The sequence below is a fragment of the Emydura macquarii genome, unplaced genomic scaffold (assembly GCF_026122565.2).
Source record: "Emydura macquarii macquarii isolate MOO-44397 ecotype Brisbane River unplaced genomic scaffold, CSIRO-AGI_Emac_v2 contig_2422, whole genome shotgun sequence".
NCBI lineage: Eukaryota > Metazoa > Chordata > Testudines > Chelidae > Emydura > Emydura macquarii.
The window spans coordinates 2,217,099-2,225,716 of NW_027132559.1; the positions used below are offsets into that span (position 1 = coordinate 2,217,099).

Consider the following 8,618-nt stretch of genomic DNA (forward strand, 5'->3'; position numbering starts at 1 on the left):
TAGATTTCATTTTGCTTTTTCTGGCTTATGTCTCAGCACATTACATACATTTGATGTTATGCTTATTATTTTTATGAAAATATGAAAACACAGCCATAGATTGCTCACACAAATGTCTGCTACTGTGTTACTTAGTAAAACTGCTAAGGTTTTCTGCACATAAATGCTACAACAGTCTTTTGGAGCCATCCAATAGGACATGATGTCCACAGCAACTGTTTTCTGAATGTAAAAGGTACACCAGGAAAAAATGCAAGATAAATTTGTTTGGCCTTGATATGGACTATATGCTTGTCAAATTACATTAAAATCAAAGTCATATAAACTATACAGGAGTATTATTAAAGCTTCAAAAAGTTTACTGGTTTATCCATCAGAGGATTTCTGGACTGATCAAACAGGTGTTATTCCCACTACATAGGCTAGCCTTAAGGCAAAATACATCCAAAGACTTAGTAATAGGTAAGTTTTGCTTGCATCTTCCCTGTAAGCTTCAACAGGGAAGCCAGGCTAGTACAATAGCCTACTGCCTTAAGCTGCTAAGCACTGGTGAGGCCTCAACTGCAGTACCATGTCCAGTTCTGAGTGCCACACTCTAAGAAAGATGTGGGCAAACTGGATAGAGTCCAGAGAAGAGCAACACAAAGGCAAGATGTTTAGAAAATCTGATCTATGAGGAAAGGTTAAAAAACCTTGCATGTTTAGTCTTGAGAAGAGAAGACTAAGGTGGGGACCTGAAAACAGTCTTCAAATAAGTTATGAAGATGATGATCGATTGTTTTCCATCTCCACTGAAGGAAGAAAACAGTACTAGTCTTCAGCAAGATCTAGAAAGGCTAGATATTAGGAAAATAAAACTAACTAAAGGGATAGTTAAGCACATGAATACAGTACCAAGGGTGGTTGTGGAAATCTCACCACTGGGAGGTTTTTAACACCTGCCAGGGATGATCTAGATACACCTGTTACTGCCTCAGCACAAGGGGGTGGATTAGATGACCTCTCAAGGTCCATTCCAGCCCTATTTTTCTATCATTGTTTGCATAAGACGAGTGTTCATTTTCCAATTTTAAGATTCCTGCCAACTCAGCAAGAGCTACTAGCTAAAAAGTTCTCTGGAAAACAGAATCTCAGGATTCCTCAGATCTCATCAAATGAGCATATGGAAGAACTGTAGCTAAAACAGTGCTACTTTCCCTACTTGCAAGGCTAAGGTACATTGGAGATTGAGAGTTGCTCAGACACTAACAGTGGCCATATAAATATGTGATACAGAATAATTTAGCAAAGCATAGGTGTCTTACACTGCATTGTATATATCCATATTAGGTTAATTTAGTTCTAACATCCTATTCTGGTGATAACAGCTAGGTAGGGATGCACTATATTGCACACACATCTCTAAGATCATGCTCATTTTACTGCTCTTATCCTTCTTCCCCTGCATCCAGTAGTTACATTCACCCGTTATATCTTGTCAAATTAAAAAAAAGGTTTTAATCTGACAAGAGACTCAAGAAATACCAGAAGAGTTCAGCCTTTTTGTGTAAAAGCAAAGATCATTGTGCCAAGTCTTTAACACCGTCTTTCAGTAAATTTGTACAGTTCCTAAACCACAACTGGGACCTGATTGAGATGGTGCTTTTACCTCTGTAATCCATACAATTATCCACCATTTTAGGTGTTGGAGGCCACAAAACTACTGAAACCTAGTTTAGTTGCATGTAACATTAGTGCTACCACTTACACCATCTTCAACACAGCATCCAGTTGTTTTATTTTTGTTAAAATGAAGTATGGAATACTCCAGTTGTGTCCACAGGCATTTTCTAAAGCACCCTCCAGGTTTTATAAACTATAGTATGGAAGTTAAATAAGCTTCCCACAAGACCAAGAATGTTTATTTAGTAATATTTTGCTGTTACAGTATAACAAGAATGAATGAAATGTTGGGAAAAAGTGAGATTTGCATTTTCCTTGCACTGCATACAGTACTGAGTTAATAAGATACTAGTGTCATGTGTCTATTACAAAGGTTCCAATAGAGTTTAAAAGTTGTATTTTCCCTGCCTCAACATTTTTATATTAAAACATTCACCAGTGGTTTGCACCTATACAAGCCATCCCTAAATTTAACCCTTCTATTCCATTTTAATTTTGCAACACTTGACACCATCAGGTGTCGGCCAAGAATGGAAAGGGATCTTTGTTTAGGTTTTTATTTTAGGAAGGGAAGCCTGTTGATAACTCATTTCTAATACCATGGTTAGAAAATAGGGCCTTGATCCTCCAAACACTTAAATATGAGTACTTCACATACATAGTAGTTTCACTGAATTCAATGAAACAGTTCTTAAGCATAAAGTTACTCATGTGCTTGAATGTTTGCTGAACCGGGGCCTAAATTTGAACCGTTGTTAAAACTAATTTTTTGTTTAACTCCTCAAAAGCTTATTCCTATGCTATTTCAATCTTTCGCATCTCAAAGTGACTTCTTTAGTATTTGTATTACAGTAGCAAGTAGGGCCTACTAACATTGGGGTCTCACAGTGCTAGGCACTGTACAAAGAGTAAGATGGTGCTTTTCCAAAAGAGCATACAATCTAAATACACAAGATAGAGAAAAAGCAACATACAAGCAGAGCTAACCGTGATGGTTTGCAGGTGTTTATTACATAACCCAAAAATTGTGGCATAAGTATATTGTGGTGAGATTAATAAAGTATACTGCAAGGCATGAGTGGGAGACCAGGGAAGATAGGAAGGGATTACCTAAAAGTAGTAACAAAAGAAGGGAGGCACGAGTGAGCATAGGGTGGAGTGTAGAATGTAGACCAGCTAGAAAGAGGCTGAAGTGAAGCGACTGAGGTAGGGAATAGGAGTTCTCTTTCTAAAAGGGTCTGTATACGATTGACCTTTGGCTCAGTTTTAAAATTAGGCGAGTCAAAGTATAGACAGACGGAGTTTATTTGAGGTAAACTGATTTTTGTCACTAAACATGGGCTGGAACCACCTCCAGCCATGCAAGGATTCTTAAAGATTTAATCCAAATGAACAATGTATGGCACCTTTCAAAGACACTGCTTAAAACTATCTCAATGTCATACAACCCGCCTCCACCCCTCAAAAGCTTTTCTTTTTTGTACTGAGCATTCTGCTTTTTAGTGGTGTTATGTCATAACTGTATAGAGGGAACCAAGACTTTGAGAAGTAACAATTTCCCTTTCACAGTCTCTTCATACCAGAAATTTTCAACCTTTTTGTCTAGAAGCAACCTTCATTTCAGCCAAGCCTCTTTTTAAGTATCACCCTAGCTACTACTCTCCCTTTGTGCTACACTCCTTGTTTCCACTACTGTACTGAATTATTTACTTTCAAAAAGTAAAACAAACCTATACTCCTACTGCTCCTCTCAGGCAAGTCTTTACCACTTGGTGATTTTAAACATCAGCCGGTTTCATTCATGAGTTGATAGTGAAAAAGACAAACCCAAATATTTGAAAAACTCATATGCTTGTCTCTTACTGCTCCTGTATACTTCAGATTATAAAAAAAAGTTACTGGTGTAGCCCATAATTTTTTTCACCAAAAATTAGTGGAACAAGATCAAAACACTTTCTGGGTATAATTCATATGAACCTGAGAGTTACGAACACCTTGGGAATGAAAACTGTTCAGAACTCAAATATTTGTAACTCTGAACAAAACGTTATGGTGGTTCTTTCAAAAGTTTATAACTGAACATTAACTTAGTACAATTTTGAAACACTACTACGCAGAAGAAATACTGCTTTCCCTTAATTTTTTTAGTAGTTCACATTTAACACAGTACTGCACTGTATTTGCTTCCCCCCCCCCCCCCAAATGGCTGCCTGATTGTGTACTTTTGGTTCCAAATGAAGTGTGTGGTTGACTGGACAGTTTGTAACTCTGGTATTCATAATGCTTAGGTTCTACTGTATGGAAAAATGAAAATTAGATAAAAATGGTGAGACTATCATAAATACCACTTAAATATGATCTTAAATAGATATCTTAGAAGAATTAATATTGCAAATTTAGTTGCCTGGGAAAGGATGAGGAATGGAATGTGGGTTATTTTATTGTTATTTAAGAAGAGATATGGAGTTGAGAACTTTCCATTTAAGTTTTAGTTAAAAAAGTTTAGAACATGGTTACTACATCTATGCAGGCCACAATTTTAGCCTTTGTCACTATGAAGTTCCTGAAATGTCTTGAGTTTGAACATTCTGAATATACTTGATGATTCAGTCTCTGAGACTTGAAAGTACATGGAAAGTATGACGTACATAATGTGACATCTTAGACCATTCAGAGGGACCAGTCAAACATACATACAGGATTTATTGATTTTTAAAACTAAGCAGCTTTATATAGACTATAAGGAAGATGAGGGTAGCAGCAAAGAGGAAAAAGAAAATAATTTCGGAAAAATGTTCATAGGTTATTTAGGGAAAGTGTTGAGTTTATGAATCTTTAAGAATGATCTTTTCATTTGCAGCAAGTTGTTAAACCACAAACTTCTTTGATAAAATTATGTTCAGCATTTGGCCCACTACAGCAAACACAGATTAGACAAAGCTTCAAGTTAGTAATCTCATCTGGGCCAAAATAGAGTATAGTTTAGCATTTTAATAGTCACAGTTTATTTCAGAAACAAGCACTGGTAAAATGCTGCTACTAAATTAAGTACTGGTTAAACAGATAGTGAGAGCAGTAGCTCCTTGCATCCCCTCGACTCAAACTTCATGCATGAAACCAAAATCACTCATGTTTCCATCCCCAACACTTCATATTAAAAATACATATCACTGTCACCACCAATGACAGAAACAAATCATTCATCCCCAAAACTTAAATCTTTCCTAAAAATAAACTGAAGCAGAGGCTCAAAATTTACAGGACCAAAGAAGGGAAACTAATTATTAATCCCAAGAAATGAAACTAAATAATGATGAGAGAAAAAATATTTACTGTTTTATCTTCTCAGCCTTGCTGGCAAAAGTTTAATTTGTGTGCAAGAAAGATGGAAGGGGCACAATAGAAATGTATTTCAGATTAATTTTGAAGCAGGGTTTGCAGTTCCCTCAAATAGTGGAGGGGGAAGGGAGAGATGTGGGTGTGTTTTACTTGGAATCTTATTTCCCATCCCCTCACTAAAATCTCTCCCTGAGGTTGAAAACAACAGCTCCTAAGAGCAAGAACAAATTCTCCCCCTCCAACATCATCTATAATGCACAGTGGAAAAAAAGAAACTGCCCATTAAAGCTGAACAAACTTAAGACACATTTGGGGGGCAGAGGACCTGGAATGTTTGATACAAACTCATCAGAATTGAAGGAAGAATGCACATTTCTGGGTAAATCAAACTAAAATAATTTTCTCCCACTTGTTCTCTTCAGACCTGCTGCTGAAGCCTGAAATCCAACTTCCTGTTGAGAACACAGTCCTCCCCTCACCGATTAAGAGACCCATCCTCAAGTTATTTCTAGAGTGCACCATGGTGTTTAAAGATTTTGATCTTGCAGGGGTGGGGGAAGGAGGCGGCGAAGGAAAGAGGGGTAGTAAGGTTAAAAATTAACATTAAGAGTGATAAATGGTCTCTTCCGGAGAAAAAGAGGCAGATTTTGCCAAGCATCCCCTAACTCCTCTCCTGGGGGACAAAACTGATGCAGTCGACAGAGGGAGGAGATTTTGCTGTATGTGCTATGCCTCTCCTGATCTCTGGGGAAAGGAAAGTTGGGGAGTTGCTGCTGGGAAGTATCATAGGCTCTTACAGAACTGGGGGAGGGGGAGGAGTGGAAGAAAGGATTTTTTTGGGTATGTGACAGCCTCCCCTGCACCGTCCCCCATCCGGAAAGGGACAAGGGGGATGGAGCCAGGGGAGGGGACGTGTGACAGCCTCCCCCAGGTGACGCCCTCCCTCCAAATGAGGCAGGTGGAGAAGGGGGGTGTGACAGCCTCTCCCACGCTGCCTGCCCCGGGCCGGAGGGGGTGTGTACGTGGGACAGGAGAGTGTCAGTAGCGGGGGGGAAGAGGGGTGCCACAGCCACCGCCGCCCCCGGACATTACCGAGCCGGCAGCGCACGCAGCGTTCCCTCACCCATGCCCCGAGCCAGCCAGGCGCGGGCCGGACACACCCCGGGCTGCCAGGAACCGGGACGCCGCCGCCGCCCGGAGGGATTTACCTGGCCGAAGAGCTGCGCTGCCCGCGCTGCCCCAGCCCTTTCTACCGCCCGGCCGCGGCCGGCGCTGGAGATAACGGCGGCGGGCAGAGGCGGAAGCTGCTGCTGCTGCTGTTTCCGTCACCGAGCGCAAGCGCCGCCCCTCCCCGCCTGCCTCGGCAGCAGCTGCTGCGTCCGTTCCTCGGCTCCCTTCAGCGTCTCGCGCTGGAGGCCGCCATCTTCACTCCGGCAGCCAAACGCCCTGGGTGCGCAAGCGCCCTCGCTGCCCACACTGTCATGAGACTCGGTCAGCTGACTCCCCCTCCCTTTTCCCTGTCCGGCAACCGCCCCGCCCCTACCGAGCGACAGCGTGCCAACGCATGCGCAAATCGGCGGGCAGCAATGAGTGGGCGGGGCATAGAGGGGAGGGGCAGGTGGAGGCCTCAGTGAGTGGGTGGGGCAAAGAGGGCAGGGGGCTGGAAAAGGGGAGGGGCTGAGAGGGGAGCAGAGCTCCAGCAGGGTCAGAGAAGGAGGTGCTGTGGGTGGGAGGTTTTATGGTTAAGGATCTAGGTGGGGAGGATCTTGAGGCTAGAAGGCCATAGTGGGTCAGACTAATATGGTCCATCTAGCTCAGTATCCTGTGTTCCCACAGTGGCCAGTGCCAGGTGCTTCAGCAGGAATGAACAGAACAGGTAATCATCAAGTGATCCATCCCCTGTGGTTCATTCCAATCCTCTGGCAAACCACAATCTCTACCCATCCTGGCTAGTAGCTAATGATGGACCTATCCTCAATGAAGTTATAGTTCTTTTTTGAACCCCATTGTAGTTTTGGCCTTCACAACATCATCTAGCAAGGCGTTTCACAGCCTGACTCTGTGTTGTGTGAAGAAATACTTCCTCTTACTCATTTTAAATCTGCTGCCTATTAATTTCATTTGGTGACCCCTAGTTCTTGTGTTATGCAGAATAAATAACCCTTCCTTCCTTATTTATTTTCTCCATACCAGTCATGATTTTATGGACCTCTACCATATTCCCTCTTAGTCGTCTCTTTTCCAACCTGAAAAGTCCCAGTTTTATTAATCTCTCCTCATATGGAAGCTTTTCCATTCCTCTAATCATTTTTGTTGCCCTTTTCAGTACCTTTTCCAATTCCAATATATATTTTTTGAAATAGCGTGACCAGATCTGCATGCAGTATTCAAGATGTGGCTGTACCAAGGATTTATAAAGAGGCAATATGATATTTTATGTCATATTATCTATCCCTTTCTTAATGATTCTCAACATTCTGTTAGCTTTTTTGACTGCTGCTTCACATTGAGTGAATGTTTTCAGAGAACTCTCCACAATGACGCCAAGATCACTTTCCTGGGTGGTTATAGCTAATTAAGACCTCATCATTTTATAAGTATAGTTGGGATTATGTTTTCCAATGTGCATTACTTTGCATTTATCAATACTGAATTTCATCTACCATTTTGTTGCCCTGTCACCCACCTGGTTTTATGAGATCCCTTTGTAACTCTTTGCAGTCTGCTCTAGACTTAACTATCTTGAGTAGTTTTTTATCATCTGCAAATTTTGCCACCTCACTGTTTACCCCTTTTTCCAGATAACTTATGAAGATGTTGAACAGTATTGGTCCAAGTACAGTTCCCTGGGGGACCCCACTATTTACCTCCTTCCATTTTGAAAACTGACCATTTATTCCTACCCTTTGTTTCTCATCTTTTAATCAGTTACTGATCCAGGAGAGGACCTTCCCTCTTATCCTATGACTGCTTACTTTGCTTAAAAGTCTTTGGTGAGGGACCTTGTCAAAGACTTTCTGAAAATCTAAGTACACTCTATCTACTGGATCACCCTTTTCCACATGCTTGTTGACCCCCTTGAAGAACTGTAGTAGATTGGTTTACAAGAACCATGTTGACTCTTCCCCCAACAAATCATATTAATCTATGTGTCTGATAAATCTGTTCTTTACTATAGTTTCAATCAATTTGTCTGGTACTGAAGTTAGGCTTTACAGCCTGTAATTGACAGGATTGCCTCTGGAGCTTTTTTTCAAAATGGGTGTCACATTAGCTATCCTCCAGTCATCTGGTACACAGAAGTTCCAGAGGTGTAGCCATGTTAGTTTGTATACAGCAAAAACAACGAGAATCCTGTAGCAGACATCTGTGGAGTTGATTTAAAAGTTCCAAACCTGTTGATGACCCATGTAGGGGTGTATATGATGCCACATGATGGAATTTCTGGGTTTTTTTAGTTTGCTTTTTTATAAACTTAGAAAATGACATAAAACCCTAAATAAACTACTAAGGAATGTTAAGATTGCAAAGGCAAGCACTCAAAAGTTAGGAAATGCCAGAATTAATTCACCCAATTTATGCATATGGATTATGATAGTCTTCAGTTACATGATTAC

General features: G+C 41.1%; 1 protein-coding gene across 1 annotated transcript in view; it reads right to left on the reverse strand.

Moving 5' to 3' along the window:
* Positions 1 to 6,478, reverse strand: part of DNAJC13 (DnaJ heat shock protein family (Hsp40) member C13) — an 84,883-nt gene extending 78,405 nt beyond the window's left edge. The window contains exon 1 of the mRNA XM_067561770.1: positions 6,210 to 6,478. The gene's annotated coding sequence lies outside the window, so the exon portion shown is untranslated. The remainder of the gene's footprint in view (positions 1 to 6,209) is intronic.
* Positions 6,479 to 8,618: the final 2,140 nt, after the last annotated feature.